Source organism: Oryctolagus cuniculus, chromosome 12 (genome assembly GCF_051225735.1).
Source record: "Oryctolagus cuniculus isolate XC-2025 breed Fujian yellow rabbit chromosome 12, ASM5122573v1, whole genome shotgun sequence".
Taxonomy (NCBI): Eukaryota; Metazoa; Chordata; class Mammalia; order Lagomorpha; family Leporidae; genus Oryctolagus; species Oryctolagus cuniculus.
This window is the reverse complement of record NC_142878.1, coordinates 29,908,594-29,926,654: the sequence shown is the minus strand read 5'-3', so window position 1 is coordinate 29,926,654 and position 18,061 is coordinate 29,908,594.

The following is an 18,061-nucleotide window of genomic DNA, read 5'->3' as shown; positions in this document are numbered from 1 at the left end:
GAGTTAGACAGTGAGAGACAGAGAGAAAGATCTTCTTTCCATTGGTTCACCCAAATGGCCGCTATGGCCGGAACTACACCGATCTGAAGCCAGGAGCCAGGTGCTTCTCCTGGTCTCCCATGCGGGTGCAGGAATCCAAGCACTTAGGCCATCCTCCACTGCCCTCTCAGGCCACAGCAGAGGGCTGGACTGGAAGAGGAGCAGCCGGGACTAGAACCCGGCACCCGTATAGGATGCTGGCGCTGCAGGTGGAGATTAACCAAGTGAGCCACGGCGCCGGCCCCATCTATTTTGTTCTTAATTAGTTCTATATTGTTAGTAATATTTTCATTCATGTCACTCATTGATTTCTTCATTTCTTTAATCTCTATTTGCTTGCATCTCATTGAGTTTCCTTAAAATCATTATTTTGAATTTTATATCATTTCATAGATTTCTTCTTTTCAGGATCTAATTCTGGAGAAGTAATATGTTCTTTTGTTTCTTCATGACTCCTGTGTCCCTACATTGACATCTTCCCATCTCTCATGTGTTTGTCCCTTCTTCTTTATGGAGTAGGTTTTATTATAAAAGAGTTCATAGTGGGGCTGGCACTGTGGCATAGTAGGTTAAGCATCTACCTGTGGTGCTGACATCCCATATGCGTGTTGTTTTGAGTCCTGGCTGCTCCACTTCCAATCTACCTCCCTTCTGATGGCCTGGAAAAGCAGTATAAGTTGGCCCAAATGCTTGGGCCCCTGCATCCATGTGGGAGACCCAGAAGAAGCTCCTGGCTTTGGATTGGCTCATCTTAGATGTTGCAGCCAGCTGGGGAGTAAACCAGCAGATGAAAGATCTCTCTCTCTCTCTCTCTCTCTCTCTCTCTGCCTCTCCTTCTCTTTCTGTGTAACTCTGACTTTCAAATAAATAAATAAATCTTTTTTTTTAAAAAAAAAAAGAGTTTCTTTGGGTATGTATCTTAGGTCCATAGTTAGTTCAGTGTCAGTCTCCCTGGTGAATATGGTAGCTAGGGCTTTGTTCTTGGTGGCTGCCCCCTTGTCCTACTGGCAAACTTGAGTGATACCAGGGCTTGTGGCACCAATTGTCATGGTTCTAGGACTGTGTGATACAGATGGATCCTGCCTCAGGTCCTGTTAGGAGCATCCAATTGATGCTGTGACTTCTAATAACAATAGCCCTAGTTCTAGGACTAGAGGGTGTGAACTGAACCCCGTTCCAGTCCTGCAGGATGACTACAAGCTATACAGGGGATTTTAATCTGGAGGGTATGAGTCCAGAGAGTTTGCCCCATATTTAGCGGGTAGACTCCAAGGGCATCAAGAAATTTAAAACAAATTGTTAAAGCACTGGTGTTGCAGAGTGTAAGTGGGGTCATTACTCGGCTCTTTCTTTGTGCAGTAGGTTCTTTTTATGGGCTGCTTCTGATGTTAGCCTTAAGAAGCTAAGGTGAATCCTCCTTGCCCTCTTAGAGTGCATAAGCATAGATATGGAGTTAATGCTCCCAAACTCCCACAATTATGGGATGAAGGGGATCTGTCCCTTGCCGCACACACTGCCCTGTGGCTCTGATTCTTGTAGGAAAACAGAGCTATGCTGCATGCCTCTCTGCTGCTATGTGTGGTGCTCTGCAGGAGCCGGGGAGGGGAAGGAAGCAATGTGCCTCCCCTGCTCCAAGTCTGGCAGTTGCTCAGACCCCAGTCAGCTCTCTAGCTGAACTGAAATCGGTGGGTGACTGTGGAATTCCCTCTCCGCTAAAAGTGCGAGTGGCGGAGCATGTGGCAGTTCTCCCTACTTTGAGGTGGTAAGATGGCGGCTCAGAGCTGGTGGCTGGCTGCAGCCATGTCTCTGTCTTCTTTCCTCTTCCCATGGAGTCTTTTTTTTTTTTTCCCGCACTTCTTCACTGAAAATTTTCCACCAGTCAGACTCCTGGAAATGTAGTTCTTCCTTTGCCCTTTTTATATCCCAGGGCAGCTTAAATTAATGTGTCTATACTGTATGCAGCTCTCCTCCTAGCTCTTATAAGTGAAGCAGAATTTGCCTACATATGAATTCTATGTCTATCACTGGCAAACTCTTCCGTGCTAACATGTCGTACATACACAGAAGAGCATGCTTTCTTGGAGGAAAATTTCCTTTTTTTGCATGTGGGTGTTGCCTTCCTTTTCAGAACTTGATTTTTTTTTAATAGGATGCAACTTAAACTTTCTTTCCCATTAAGGTGTTTGCACAGTGCATCACAAAAAGGAAGTTTGTATTTAGTGGCTAGATGCTCTCCACTACTTTTTTTTTTCAGGGTTATTTGGAAATGTTGCATTTAGGTCTATTATGAAACTTCATTTGCAGTAAATGGAATGCTGCCGTTCACAGGATTTTTACTTAACTATTAAAAGGGACTGCTCCAGTCTCTTTGTTACAGGAAAATGGCAGTGGAGAAATAATAATAATAATTATTATTATTGCCTCAATCCTTTGTCTCACATGGAAGAATTTCAAAGTAGACAATCAGAGAGATTTAAAAAAGATTTATTGACGTCAAAGACCTCCAGCCAGAGTGGCATGGAGGTGGGCTTCCAAGAGAGGAAAAACCCAAAGGACCCCGTGGCACTGGGGTTTTTAAGTACAATTTCAAAGGAAAAAAACTTGACAATCAGATTGGCCTTCAGTTACCAGGTTGGGACAAAACTCATCAAAGGATCTGCTTTACAATTCTCCATCCTGTCTGGCCTGCTCATGTTAAAACAAACAAAATCCAGAAGGGTGCATGGATAACTTGTTTTCACTATAAGCTGTACATTCAGCAAGAGCTCCCTTGTTACTCTCATGGTAAATTTGGACATTCCAAAGGAAGGAGGGTGGCCTGTTTGTTCATGGAGGGAGCAAATATTCTACACCCCAAACTGTACTAGGACCACCCTCACTGCCTATTATCCCATCTGACTCCTCACATCTTCATTATTGAATACTGGATTGGAGAAATCTAAAGCTTACTGATGTTTCCTCTTATACTTGCTGTTTACGCTGGGTTTTCTAAATAACTCTTTACTTTGAAATTTAGTAACATAACTATGGTGTGTCTTGGAATAGATGATTTTGTGAGCACCTTCTGTTTATATTTTTAGGTCACAAGAAATAATTTGCTTTTTTTAAGTAGATATTTATTTTCTTTTTATTGCTGTGCCATGTCTTTAGTTAGTCCAGTTATTTATGTTAAATTTATTTCATTTGTTGTATCTATGTACAATTTCTAACACTTTAAAAATATTTCTTAGGGTTGACATTAGGCACACCAGTGAAGATACTGCCTGGAATATTATATTATTATAATATAATATTATAATCATATAAATATAATTATATAATGATAAATATATAATAATTATATATCATATAATTATATATTATATAATATAATTATATAATATATATTATAATTATCATATATAATTATATATATCATATAATTATATCCAATATTGGAGTGCCTGGGTTCCAGTTCTTGATCCATTACCTATTCCTGCTTTCTTGCAAGTGTCAATTATTTTAAATTTTGTTGTTGATTCATGAAACAATATTTTCTAAATTTGTTTTTTGGCCCTTTGGTGAAGTTTATCTTCCTGATGAACACCCTGTAGTAATAAATTCTTGGCTCTCTCAGTTCATGTAGTATTTCTCTATAAATGTGTTTTCTGCTAATTATTGAATTACTTCATTTGTATTTATGGGAGTTTCCAGGCTATTAGGTTGAGGAAAGGAAAGGAAGAATTAGGGGGTGGCAGCCAATGTGTCCATGCACTCCAGACTATTTTTCAACTTAAACATTTTTTTTCCATTGCCATAAAGAATATGTTGTCCTTTATATGTCTTGTGTTTTCGTCTTTAAAATTCTTATTGTTTTTACTCTGAATCAAATAAGCATTTTCAACTGTTTTTCAGGCCCTACTTTAAGACAACATAAAGACCAAATTAATACCTTCACATGCACTGGTGGCCCTTCAGAGAATACTCTATGGTCAGGGAACCCAAGTCTTTTATAATAGACAGGAAATCTACCTGTCTTTTGCCTCCAAAAAATGCATTACATTGTGACATTGGAGGTTATAAACATGTGTGCTCCTTGCTCTGGAGGGATACTCTATCTCTGTCCTCTAAGACTGTTCATTATCTAAATACTCTTGATAGTATTTGTCGCTCCCCCATTTCGCAGAGGAACGACACAGGACCCGGCGCTGTTCTTTTGTCTGCTCGGCCCTTCCTGGGTTTGCTGCTGGTCCTTCCCGGGTTGGCTGCCATTCTTCCACCTCCGTGGAAGGGCGGTTCCCCCTGCCACTTTCCCCACTTCCGCGGGGGAGCGGCACACCGCCAGCCGGCTCTCTCGGGGGCTGCACAGGTGTTCCTTCAGATAGATGTTCCCCTTAGATGTTCCTGGTGCATGTTGTCTCTCTCCTCCTTTATAGTCCTCTTCCACCAATCCCAACTCTGCTACCCACACGCCAAGTATGCTGCTCTCCTCCAATCAGGAGCAGGATCAGCTCCTGCAGGTCATCACTCAAGTTGGCGAGAGGCAGCTGCGTAGAAGTTGTTTACTCCCTTCTCAGCGCCATATTGTGGGAGAGCAGATGCATAGAATAAGTCTTAATTCCAGTAACTTAGTCTAGTCCGAGTTGCTCTCACAGTATTGTCTTAAGAAAAAGCAATTGGTGCCCCTAGTAACAAGACAGAGATGCAAAACATCATTGAAGAATTGTTTCCCAAAGAAGCATTTTTTGCTGAAAGAAAAAGTTCATTAATAAACACCATAAATGAGTAGAAAGAAATGTTCCTTTGGAGTATTTGAAGATGCTCTTAATGACATCATATATATGGCAGTTTTATAGGAAATTTCAAATTTATAAAGTTCTGGAATCTATCACTAGATAAGAAATAATTTCTTCAAAAACAAAAATGTGGTATCATTGCCTAATTTTAATATGCACAATAATGATATTACCATATATTTCATTTTTATTTCATATTCAGCCATTTTTCCTATTTAGTAGGTACTCTGACCTCTCTCTTGTCTTTAATAACTTTGATTTATCATTTTGCTACTTTTTCGGATACTCAAAGTCTCATCATTTTCAATCTTTTTCAATTGCTTATTTAAATAAGAAAGCTACACATTTGCCCATCTAAAATCAATGTAACTACTTATAATGAATATTGCTCTGCAGGACTTTAGAAGAGATTTAATTTCTATGAGAATCTGACTGGAGAGCTCTTTTGGCAATTAAAAGACTTGCTGGTTTTATGAAAATTATATCCTAATTCATACACAAGAAGATTGCCAGTGTGTAGATTATCAAATCTACAATGTTGTATTGCAAAGTAAGGCAGGAGAAAATCATGATTAGCTAATTGTGTCTAAGAACTCTGAAAACATTATATGTCTTTTCTAAACAGGAAGAGTCGGGAAGGGATCCTTTTTTGTTTTTGTTGTTTAATCACTTGTGCCTTGCTTAGTTATAAGTGCTGATAATTTTCCTGATACCTGCTGATGAGATATCTTTACTTTTATCTTAATGAACTTTGATTGTTTGCTGACAGCTTTATGCAAGTAGAAACATTTAGGAAATAGAAATATAAAGACAAAATAGAAGGACAAAGAAAAAACCCTTTTCATTTCTTTTTTTAATTTGAAATTTCTGATAATGTTGAATACAACTTAAAGGTGGAACAAGGAAAAAGACTAGCAATTTGTATGATTAAAAACCGTACCTTTGGATATTGAAGAAAATCAATGAAAAATATGCAGCTTGCTTATTTGTATGTGTCTGTAGTCCCAAAAATTTTTGCAAAGATAAAATAATATTTCTATTTGTTGCTTAACAACACTGAAATCTAGTTGGCGGTGTTGCTATAGAACCTCTAAACTGGATTCGCTTGCCTGATGCACAGAAAGTCAATCACTGACATCTGGATGGTGGAAGAAAGTAGATATTTATTGCAAAGGGCAGAGCAAGGAGCCAGGCAGCTATTGCTCAATTCCCAGGCTCCCCGAGGAGTTAGGGGTGAAGATTCTTATAGATTAACATTGGACTGAGAGGTGTTTGATCCGCTTGTGTCCAAGTTCCTGGTTGGTATGTGGTGCTCATGGTGGTGCCATGCTGTTTAGGGAATTTCTATGATCAGCAGGGGGTTCCAGTTGGTCTGAGGGGGTTGCATGCAGGTGGTAGTCACCTTCTGCCCCAGATCTGGAACTTCTCTGCCTGGACCTGGAATTCCCTGAAACAAACCCCTCCAGACAATAATGGCAACAGTGTTTCATGTGTTGGAGAAGCAAATTCCACTTAGAGTCTCTTGACCAGAGTCTGGTGAATTCCTTTTGGTAAAGGACAAGCCAGGACACCTTGGGCTAAGGGAGGCTGGGGCCTGCTCTTACATCACAGGGGTTCGGTCTCACCACTGGAAGAGGTTCTCTGACACAGTGCTGCTGGATTATAGTCTTCACTTGGTTTAGTCATATCCAAAGGTCACAGAGCTTTCCCCCCACATAACTGGAATTGTGATTGACAATGCCACCTGAAAATTCCAGCACATCCAGACAAGTTGTTTTTGTTGTGTTTTTGTGTGAAATTTCTGTCTTTAACCTTTGTTAGGAAAATGGCGCAGTCTTATCTATGGTGCGATGTACACCCTGACACCATCCTAGGCTCTAGCCCCTGCCACCATTGCTGTAAGCAGGTGGCCACATGGCCCAACCACTGGTGTCAAGCCCCACCCCCATCTTAATGGGATTCGCTACTCTTACTTCCCTGCCTGCCCCCCCAACAAAGTTTTAAAAGGACATTTCCTGAACACGTGGCTCTTCTCTCTCTCTCCTCTCCTCTCTCTCCCCTTTCTCTCCATCTTTCTCTCTCTCTCTCTTTCTCTCTTATGCTCTCCTTCTCCCTCTTTTCCTTCGCCCCTTCCCTCCAGTCTGTCAGGTTTCCCCCAACAAACTCTTTCCCTTACTCCGGTGTTTGGTGTGTTTTGTGGTGGCCTTACAATCTTAAAAACTGATTTATATCAATGAGAAGTTTATAGCTGATTTTGAAAGTTTTAAGAGAAAATTAATATTTGGTATTTTAAAAGAATCTATAAAATAGTAAAAATAATATATAAGACCCTGAGAAATGCAAACATTATTAGGTAATTTATTTTAAAAATTCTCAAATATCTATATAAAAAGAAGCTTTCTGGTCCTTCCTAAATTCATTTCTTGAATTATCAAAATGCGTTTGTTTAACTTAATAATATTAAATGGAATGTATCCTTTAGATATTTGCCTGTCTTCCTTAGGGCTATTACATTTGTCTTTTCTTTGACGTTTAGGTCAAATGGGAAGACCCTGCCTTCTTGCTCACAATGATTGACTGTAAACATATGTTCTGATTCAGGCCAACCAGTTTTTTCTTCCAGCTAGTGCTTGGGAACACATAATTTTGTCTTGTTAAAAAGTTTTGAAGGTGTCTTAGTCCATTCCTGCTTAACAAAATACTGTCAACTGGATAATTTATAAACAATACACATTGATGTTTTATAGTTTTAGAGGGTGAGAAGTCCAAGATGAACGTGCCAGCAGGTCCAGTATACGGTCAGAGCTCACTCTGAATCTAAATCTGGTGCTTTGATCTGTGTTCCCTGGAAGGGACAAATGCTGGGTCTTCAAAGGTTACCAATTAAAGTTCGGCCCAGGTATCTTGACACTGGACAGTCAATACAACAAAGACAAGAATTAATTCAAGGAAACAGGTTTATTCAAGGGATGCTTTGGGGAAGAGTGGACTCTTTGGTCCCAAAGATATAGTCCCTTTTTGCAAGTTAGCAGGAGAACTCTTAAAGGGGACAAAGGGAGTTAAGGGGAGGTGGTCAAACAGGTTTTTGAAGGTCAGTGCTGGCACCACTTAAGTAGAGTCTTCTTTGATATGAATCTTTGCAGATTATTTAGTGGTCCTGAAATCTTTCCTTTCGTTGGGTCTGCTGTTCTAGTCATCTCTGTGCAGTCAGCTTTGGACGTTTTTTATACATATCTGCTGAACAAACATTTTGATCAGCTCCAAGATTAGCAGTGTATTTTATTAATTAGAACATGAAAAAGAAAGGAAGATGTACTTTTCTTTCAATTCCAAATGTGTGACTAATCACAAATCTAGTACTTGTAAAGGAAAATGCATCATTGTTACATAAGAACAAACGAGGTTCTCCAAAGTCTTTTTTATGAAAGCAATAATCCCATTCCAGAGAACAGAGACCTTATAGTCAGATCACCTTCCCAAAGGCCCCAACTCTTAATACTACCACCACAGAGATGACATTTGAACATACACTTTGTAGAGACACAAATATTTCAATAATAAAGGATAACCATTTAGAAGTACTTAAGTGCATTTCAAGAAAACCAGTATAGAATAGCAGGAGATAATGAAAGTGATTGTCAGTAAGAAGGAGAAAGAAAGGAAATATCTTAATAGGGGCCCCATCAGGATGTAGCAGGTTAAGCTGCTGCCTGTGATGCCAGCATCTCATATAGGTGCTGCTTCAAGGCCTGGCTGTTCCAGTTCCCATCCAGCTCCCTGCAAATGGCCTGGGAAAGCAGCAGAAGGTGGCCCACGTTGTTGGGTTCCTGTACCTGCATGGGAGACCCCAATGAAATTCTTGGCTCTGGTTTCAGCCTGGCCCAGTCTTAATCATTCTGTCCATTTGGAGGGTGAATCATAAGATGGAAGATCTTTCTCTTTGTAACTCTGCTTTTCAAATAAATAAATTAATCTTTAAAAAAAAACTTGAGAGAAGAATGTCTTTAGTATTTTGATTGGTATCGCATTGAATCTATAAATTGCTTTTGGGAGAATGGACATTTTGATGATATTGATTCTTCCAATCCATGAACATGGAAGATTTTTCCATTTTTTGGTATACTCTTCAACTTCTTTCTTTAGGATTTTGTAATTCTCATCGTAGAGATCTTTAACGTCCTTGGTTAAGTTTATTCCAAGGTATTTGATTGTTTTTGTAGCTATTGTGAATGGGATTGATCTTAGAAGTTCTTTCTCAGCCGTGGCATTGCCTGTGTATACAAAGGCTGTTGATTTTTGTGCATTGTTTTTTTTTCCTGTTACTTTGCCAAACTCTTCTATGAGTTCCAATAGTCTCTCAGTAGAGTTCTTTGGGTCCCCTAAGTAAAGAATCATATCATCTGCAAAGAGGGATAGTTTGAGTTCTTCCTTCCCAATTTGTATCCCTTTCATTTCTTTTTCTTGCCTAGTGGCTCTGGCTAAAACTTCCAGAACTATATTGAATAGCAGTTGTGAGAGTGGACATCCCTGTCTGGTAGCAGATCTCAGTGGAAATGCTTCCAACTTTTCCCCATTCAATAGGATGTTGGCCGTGGGTTTTTCATAAATTGCTTTGATTATATTGAGGAATGTTCCTTCTATACCCAATTTGCTCAGCGTTTTCATCATGAAAGGGTGTTGAATTTTATTGAATGCTTTCTCTGCATCTATTGAGATAATCACATGGTTTTTCTTTTGCAGTTTGTTAATGTGGCATATCACATTGATTGATTTGCGCACATTGAACCATCCCTGCATACCAGGGATAAATCCCACTTGGTGTGGGTGGATGATCTTTCTGATGTGTTGTTGCATTCTATTGGCCAGAATTTTATTGAGGATTTTTGCGTCTATGTTCATCATATGTTCTCCCTGATCAGTGACAACTAAATGAGCACCAAAAAGGAAACCTGTTGAAGTGAAATGGACACTATGAGAAACAATGACTTGATCAGCTCTTGTCCTGACTGTTGATGTACAACTTAATACTTTATCCCTTTTAGTATTTTCTTTATTCTACTTAATACTATTGGTTGAACTCTGTAATTAACACACAATTATTCTTAGGTGTTTAAATTTAACTGAAAAGTGATCTGTTAAATATAAGAGTGGGAATAAGAGAGGGAGAAGATGTACAATTTGGGACAAGCTCAAGCTGACTAGCCCCAAATGGTAGAGTTAGAAACATGCCTGGGTATTCCAATTCAATCCCATCAAGGTGGCATGTACCAATGCCATCTCACTAGTCCAAGTGATCAATTTCAGTTCACAATTGATCATAATGATAGGTATAAGAGTCAAAGGATCATATAACAAGACTAGTGTCTGCTAATACTAACTGATAGAATTAAAAAGGGAGAGAAGTATCCAACATGGGAAGCAGGTACACAGCAGACCCATAGAATGGCAGATGTCCTAAACAGCACTCTGGTCTCAAAATCAGCCCTTAAGGCATTCGGATCTGGCTGAAGAGCCCATGAGAGTATTTTAGGCAAGGAAAGCCAAGACACCCTGGCAAAAAAAAAAGGGGGGGGGACATAAATGAAAGATCTCTGCGAGTGAGATCCCAGTGGAAAGAATGGGGCCATCAAAGAAGGAGGTACCTTTCTCTGAAGGGAGGAGAGAACTTCCACTTTGACTATGACCTTGTCTAAATAAGATTGGAGTCCGCAAACTCAAAAGGCTTCCATAGCCTTGGCAACTCATGACAAGAGCCCAGGGAGATTACTGATACCATAAACAAGAGTGTCAAATTGTTAAGTCAACAACAGGAGTCACTGTGCACTTACTCCTCATGTAGGATCTCTGTCCTTAATGTGTTGTTCAATGTGAATTAATGCTATAACGAGTACTCAAACAGTATTTTCCACTTTATGTTTCTGTGTGGGTGCAAACTGATGAAATCTTTACTTAATATATACTAAATTGAAATCCTGTATATAAAGATAATTGAAAATGAATCTTGATGTGAATGGAATGGGAGAGGGAGTGGGAGATGGGAGGGTTGTGGGTGGGAGGGAAGTTATGGGGGGGGAAAGCCATTGTAATCCATAAGCTATACTTTGGAAATTTATATTTATTAAATAAAAGTGAAAAAATGATAACATACATGTTACATGCTTTAATTTCCCAAAACTGACACTATACGTCCTTCTGAAATTTGATTATATGAGTCAAACTACTCCCTTCTTTTTGTCTAATTCAGTTTGGATTTCTTGAAAAAATCCTAAGTATTTTGAACAATGTAATCCCCTTCCTATCTTAATTTTATTCCTTCTCGTTTAACTCCTTCTTCTCCTCTCAGACTGTTCATTACAAAACTTTTCCCTTCCTGTCCCTTTTCTCTTTCTCTCTCTTAGTACTATTAAGGCAGCTAATTAGATATCAGCCTATGTGTGTAAGAGGGGATGAAGAAAATGAGAAGTTTTAAAGAAAATAAATTCATGTGGAATGGAACGAGAAGCAAGTCCTGGAAGCGGGACCCAACCTCTTGTCTGTCTGCCCTAGCCCAAGACGTTCTTGCCTGTCCTTCACCAAAAGGAATTCTCTGAATGAGGGGGTGATACAGCTGGCCAGCCTGGACAGGAGGAGTCCCTTGCCCCTCCAATAGATAGGAGCGCTGATAGCCAGTATTGTCTGTTTGTTTAAGGGAATTCCACATACAAAAATGCCACACCCAGACTTTGCCAGATGAGCGAGAAGGGACAAGAGATTGGGACCCATACTCATGACAATGGAGACCTCAGTCTGAGTGCAGACCGGGCTCTTGGCCGGTTACTGAGATGCCTGTGTGGTCTATCAGGTGGAGCATTTCCTGTCACTTCACTTTTTCCAATAAAATTCTTTGCTAATCACCTTCTTCTCTGCTCATCCATCAGCCACGTTCTTCATCTTCGATAGAACAAGTTCCCAGGGTTTGAATCAGCAGGAAGACTACAGCTTTCTTCCCTTCTCTTAATTGGTAGTATCTTCCTGACTGGGTTTTCTGGCTACATATACTCATTACTGGATAACTCATTGTCATTATACATTCTTTTTTGCTTTCATTTTTACTATTCTCCAAAAATGATTTTCCAAAGTCCCCAGAGAACAATCAACATGTTTTTGAAAAATCACGTGTTTAACTCTCTATGTACTAGACTTTCAGTTCTGGGTGAGCAAGACAGACAAAGCCTCTGCTCTAGTGGAACTCAAGTTCACAGGGAAGACTAGTAATACATAAATAAGCTTTGTGAAAGAAAAAAAATTTAGACAAATTTTGACCACAAAATAGTGTTTATTCTTGCAATAGAGAAGTATAATGCAATAAAATAAAAACTGTTTAGCTCTCAGATGAAAATAAGAAGATGGTATTTATAGGGCAATATTTACAAGTCAGTCAACAATTTTGAATGGATGCTATTTAGATTTGCTGAAAAAATTATTTTCTTTGATAGGAAGCAAAATGATTCTTATTTCTCAAGGTTTATCTTTGGTACAAGACTTTTACTATGAGCCTCCAATTCAGTGCTTATCACTTTAAATATAACTCATAGAAACATAATTTCCAGGCCGTAGTGTTAGGTAGGAATATAGAAATTGGCCTATGTGTGAAAGGGGCCTAAGAAAACAAAGCCCACAGGGCCATCAAAGAAGGAGGTACCTTTCCCTGAAGGGAGAAGAGAACTTCCACTTTGACTATGACCTTGTCTAAATAAAGTCAGAGTTTGTGAACTCAAGAGGCTTCCATAGCCTTGGCAGCTCATGACAAGAGCCTCTGGTGATTACTGACGTCACAAATAAGAGTGTCAATTGTTAAATCAACAGCGGGGGTCACTGTGCACTTATTCCCTATGTAGGATCTCTGTCCTTAATGTACTGTACTATGAGAATTAACAGTAAAACTAGTCTTCAAACAGTACTTTATAATTTGTGTGTCTGTGTGGGTACAGTCTATTGAAATCTTTATTTAGTATATACTAAGTTGATCTTCTGTATATAAAGATAATCAAGAATGTGTCTTGATGAAGAATGGGATGGGAGAGGGAGTAGGAAATGGGATGGTTTGCAGGTGGAGGGTGGTTATGAAGGGAAAAACCACTATAATCCAAAAATTGTACTTTCAAAATTTATATTTAATAAATAAAAGTTTTCTAAAAAAAAAAGAAAAAAAATCAAAAACAAAGCCCATGGGCAAGGGAATGTAGCGCCCTCTGAAAGCACACCTGGGAAGCAGCTCAATATTCTACACAGCAGAATCCTCATTCCCCAAGGAACTTTATATGTGGTCCCAGCCTCCCCACAAGAAAAGATCTCAGGAGAATTCCCTTTGCCCTGTGCCAAGCAGGCTATCCAGTCTGCTAACATTGGGTAACAAAGCCTGGGGAGGAATTTCACGTGTTTCGCAGCCTGGAAACCCTTTGTCCAAGAGAAGAGGGTTGGGGGAGGAGAAATGGAGAGGGTGGGAAGAAGTAGACCCCATGCCTTTCTAAGCACCAGAATGCAAACTGGGCTCATTCTTTCTGAGATGCAGCCTGGCCTGTGACACGTATTCGCTCCCTTTAAATTTTTCCATCTTGCTTACCCCAGTTTGAATGGAGGCTGAGCACTGTCTCAGATTGGTCTGAGGAGGTGCCCATCCTATCCGATGATACACGATCTTATTTTTCTTATTAAACATTGCAACCTTCCTTACTGCTACTTCTGTCTCAGGTCTGAAATTTCTTTTCTCACGAGAAGATAGGAACCTCTATTCTGGGGCCAGCATTGTGGCATAGCGGGTAAAGCTGCCCCATGCAACGCTGGCATCCCATATTAGCACTGGTTCAAGTCCTGGCTGCTACATTTCTGATGCAGCTTCCTGCTCATGTGCTTGGGACGGTAGAGGAAGATGATCCAGGTGCTAGGGCCCCTGCACTCATGTGGGAGACCCAGAATAAGCTCCCGGCTCCTAACTTCGACCTGGCCCAGCACTGTCTATTGCAGCCATCTGGGAAGTGAACCTGTGGATAGAAGATGTTTTCTCTCTCTCCCTCTTTCCCTCCCTACCTCTCATTTTTTTTAAAAGATTTATTTATTTTACTTGAAAGTCAGAGTTACACAGAGAGAGGAGAGGCAGAGAGAGAGGTCTTCCATCCGATGGTTCACTCCCCAAGTGGCCACAACAGCCGGAGCTGTGCCAATCGGAAGCCAGGAGACAGGATCTTCCTCTGGGTCTCCCATGCAGGTGCAGGGGCCCAAGGACTCGGGCCATCTTCTACTGCTTTCCCAGGCCACAACAGAGAGCTTGACAGGAAGTGGAGCAGCCGGATCTCGAACCGGTGCCCATATGGGATGTGGGTGCTTCAGGCTAGGGCGTTAACCCGCTGCGCCACAGTGCCAGCCCCTCTCTGTAACTCTTTCAAATTAATAAATATTTAAAATTTTTTTTTTATTTTATGCCAGGGAGAGTTAGAGAGAGAGACAGAGAGAAAGGTCTTTCTTCCATTGGTTCACCCCCGAAATGGCCGCTAGGGCCGGTTCTGTGCCAATCTGAAGCCAGGAGCCAGGTGCTTCTCCTGGTCTCCCATGTGGGTGCAGGGCCCAAGCACTTGAGCCATCCTCCACTGCACTCCCAGGCCACAGCAGAGAGCTGGCCTGGAAGAGGAGCAACTGGGACAGAATCCGGCGCCTAGCTGGGACTAGAACCCGGGGTGCTGGTGCCGCAGGTGGAGGATTAGCCCAGTGAGCCATGGTGCCGGCCCAATAAATAAATCTTTATGAAAAAAGCTATTTTTTTTTAAAATAACCTCTCTCCCAGCCATCTCCACTAGCAATAGCACATGGTGCATTCTGTGTAAAACATTGGGATAGACTTAGCTGAAGGCAAATATTAACCTTTTTATCTATAATACAGAATTGTGATTTTTAGATTTTTTTTTCGACATAGAAAGTAATAACTGTCATGAGGAAAACTGAGTGTTGAGAGAGAGTGGCAGGGGCGAGTGTGTTTCTGTCTGGACTTTTTCAGATGGTGGCCATGTATGCAGTAACATGGAGAGAGTGAAGTTCATATAAAGATTTAGAAAAGGTTGAAGGAATAGCATGTGAAAACGCTTTGATGTATGAACTCCTCTGGCTTGTTAAAGACATACCCTGACATCTAGTATAGAATGAAGACTAAAAAGTCAGAGATGGCCAGTGTCAGACTGTTGTTGGACAAATAATCAGGCCCTTGCTGCTTGTTGCTTGGATAGCCAATTCACCAGAGATGAGTGTTGGTGAGAGGAAAGAGTTTATTTCAAGAAACCTGTATCATGGCTGGTATTGTGGAGTAATGGGTTAAGCTGCTGCGTGAAACTGGTGCTGGTTCCAGTCTCCAATCCAGGTCTCTAGGAAGGCAGTGTAAGATGGCTGAGTTCCCTGCACCCTTGGGAGAGCCAGATGAAGCTCCTGGCTTTGGCCTGCCCAGCGCCAGTCATTGTGGCCATTTGGGAAGTGAACCAGTGGATGGAAAATTTATCTGTCTTTCTACTCTAACTCTGCCATTGAAATAAATAAATGAATAAATACTTTTAAAAAGAAGAAGAGCCAATGACTTGGGGGAAGAGACATCTCTTGATCTGAAATGTGCTCTTTGTGCCCAACAAGCCAACCAGAGGGTTTTTTAAAGGATAAGGGTAGCTTCTAGGGGAGGTTACAATGGCTCTATGTAACTGGTAACTAACTATGCAGATGTTCAGGCTTTGTCTGATAAAGGTCGATCAGGCTCATCCAGGAAGTACAGTGGAGACCTCCTGACAATGGGGCTCAGCATCTTTTAGGTGGGGGCTTCTTTGTTAGCTGAAACTCCACCATTCCAAATCATCTCTCCTCAGTAGGCTCCTGAAATCCTTAGGCAAACGTTACTGTTCACTGGACGAGTCACAGGTAATTCACAATGTCAGTAATTGCTTTGTTGTATGAGGTATGAAAAGAAGGGAAACAAAAGGAAGATGCCTTTATTCCGGTTACAAGACCATTTGGGCTGTGAAAGCTGTGGTCAGTCAGCCTGCACAGTATGTTCAGAAAGCAGTGGTGAGCTTTGAAAGAGAAGAAACATGATCTAAACTTGGTGTTTTATAGGCCACTAAGGCTGTTCCATGGAGAAATGTCAGTAACCATGTCACTGGCGATGGCCAGCTTGCCTTTTCAGTGGATAATGAATTACAGTTCAGAGACACAAAAGGAGAAATAGTGAAGCAAAGTTTTATGGCACTCTCTTTCTCTGGTTTGGGACTTTATCCCTAAAGTGTGAGGAGCATTGCCTGGCTATGTGGTCTGTGATGCTCATGATTGGCATTTTTGATTGACATTTGGAAATTGCATACCTGGAGTTGTCTGTGCACGTGGCTTCCCAGCATGCATTGGGAATACCCACTGCAGGGGCAAAACTGCAAGGCTAATTATATTATAATGATTGTGTAATGAAGCAAGGTCATTCCAAAGTCAAACTGGGACTCACTGTCTCACTGTGTGTTCACTATAAACTAGACTTTTCTGATTTGGTTGAGTTAGCATTTTATCAGACCATTTACTTTGTGATAAACCACATCAGGTTGGTCCTGGAAAGGGCAGGGTCCTGGGTCCTTCTCCTGGATGAGTTTTGTGGCCCTCCACAGTTACTCGTGCCTGATTGTATACCTGACAGACATTTCCTGCTTTCTCAGATTAATATGGAGCACTGGAAGATCTGCCTCTCTCACCCCAACTTTGTCTTCTCGTATCCAAAACTCCATGTAGTAACAGCTGAGGCTTCTCTTGACACTACATCACAACAACAGCAATTTCTTTCTGTGCCCAGTTCTACTTCCTTCTCCGGATGTTGATACCAAGAGCCCTTCCTAAAATGTCTCCTGAGGGCAGGCAAGGAAGTGTGGACATGTTCATAACTCTCATCCTCTACTCATTATTTGATACTGATAATACTAAGCTTCTTAACATTGTATCTACTTTTGGCCACTATGTCATTCCCTTCCTGAATCCCTTGTTCCCTGTGTCTGTAGCCTATTATCAGTGCAAAACATTTTCCCTTAAACCCTGAAAACAGACATCCCATGATGCCTGTACCCTGTGACCTTGTCATTGCTTTTCACTCTTCTTGTGGCTTCATGAACACCCATTATTGCTAAGGTAGCTAAGCAGATATTATCCTGTGTGTGTAAGAGGGGCCAAAGAAAATGGAAATTTTGAAAGAAAATTAATTTTGTGCAATGTAATGGGGAAACAAGCCCCGAAAACAAACCAACAATTACACCTGAGCTAATTGCTCTTGTTCTATAAACCTGTTAGATGGGTTTCAGCCCTCTTTCTCAGAGCAGTTCAGAGAAATTCTCACTGCTCTGTACCAAGGAAGTTATTAGATCCATAACTGTACTTGATACAGTCCTGGGAAGATTTTTGGGGATTTCACATCTAGAAATTCTTCACCCAGTTTACCAGAAGGAAGAGGAGGGGAGAAGAAACAGGAGACCCATACTCACGTCCATAAACACTGCAGCCTGGTTGCAGACTGTCAGTCCTTCACTGAGATGCCCACATGGCCTGTCAGGTGCCTCAGCTTACCACTACTCTGTCTCACGTCTGCATTCTTTCTTGTGTGAAGACAAGAACTCCTGAATAGCCCATCTCATTATCACTATAGGGGATTAATAATAATCCCTACTGATTCTTAGTTGAAATGTACCTCTGTTACAAGAGACAGATGACCAAGGGAAAAACAAGCAGTTCATTAATATGTCTATTGCATATAGACATAAGAGAAAATGTTCTCAAAAAAGTACCTTTGCATTCCAGTTTATAGAGCATCTTCAACAAAGAAGAGTAAATATTTTAGGGTAGTAAAAAGACAAAGAAAAGGACTGTAAGTCTGTAACAGGCAGCGAGGTGATGGGGGTGGGGCGCTGGCAAATAATTGACGGATCAAGCCTGTTATTCTAGATTCCTCTGGAACCATTATCAGGCTGATAAGAGTCTAACGTTGTCTTCAGTGGTTATATTTTATTTTCCCTCCTAAAGAAGGAGGCTGGATACCTTTTATCTATGTCACTACTATGACTTCCTTCTAGGCAAACAGAGGGAGGGCAGAGAGTTCTCCTGTATCCATTTCTTCTGAACTGCCTTCAGCTGTACATTTGGGGAATGTATATTCTGGTCTCTCAGACCCCCTTGTGTGAGCTTCAGGCTCGCATAGAACCCTACTTGCCATAGAT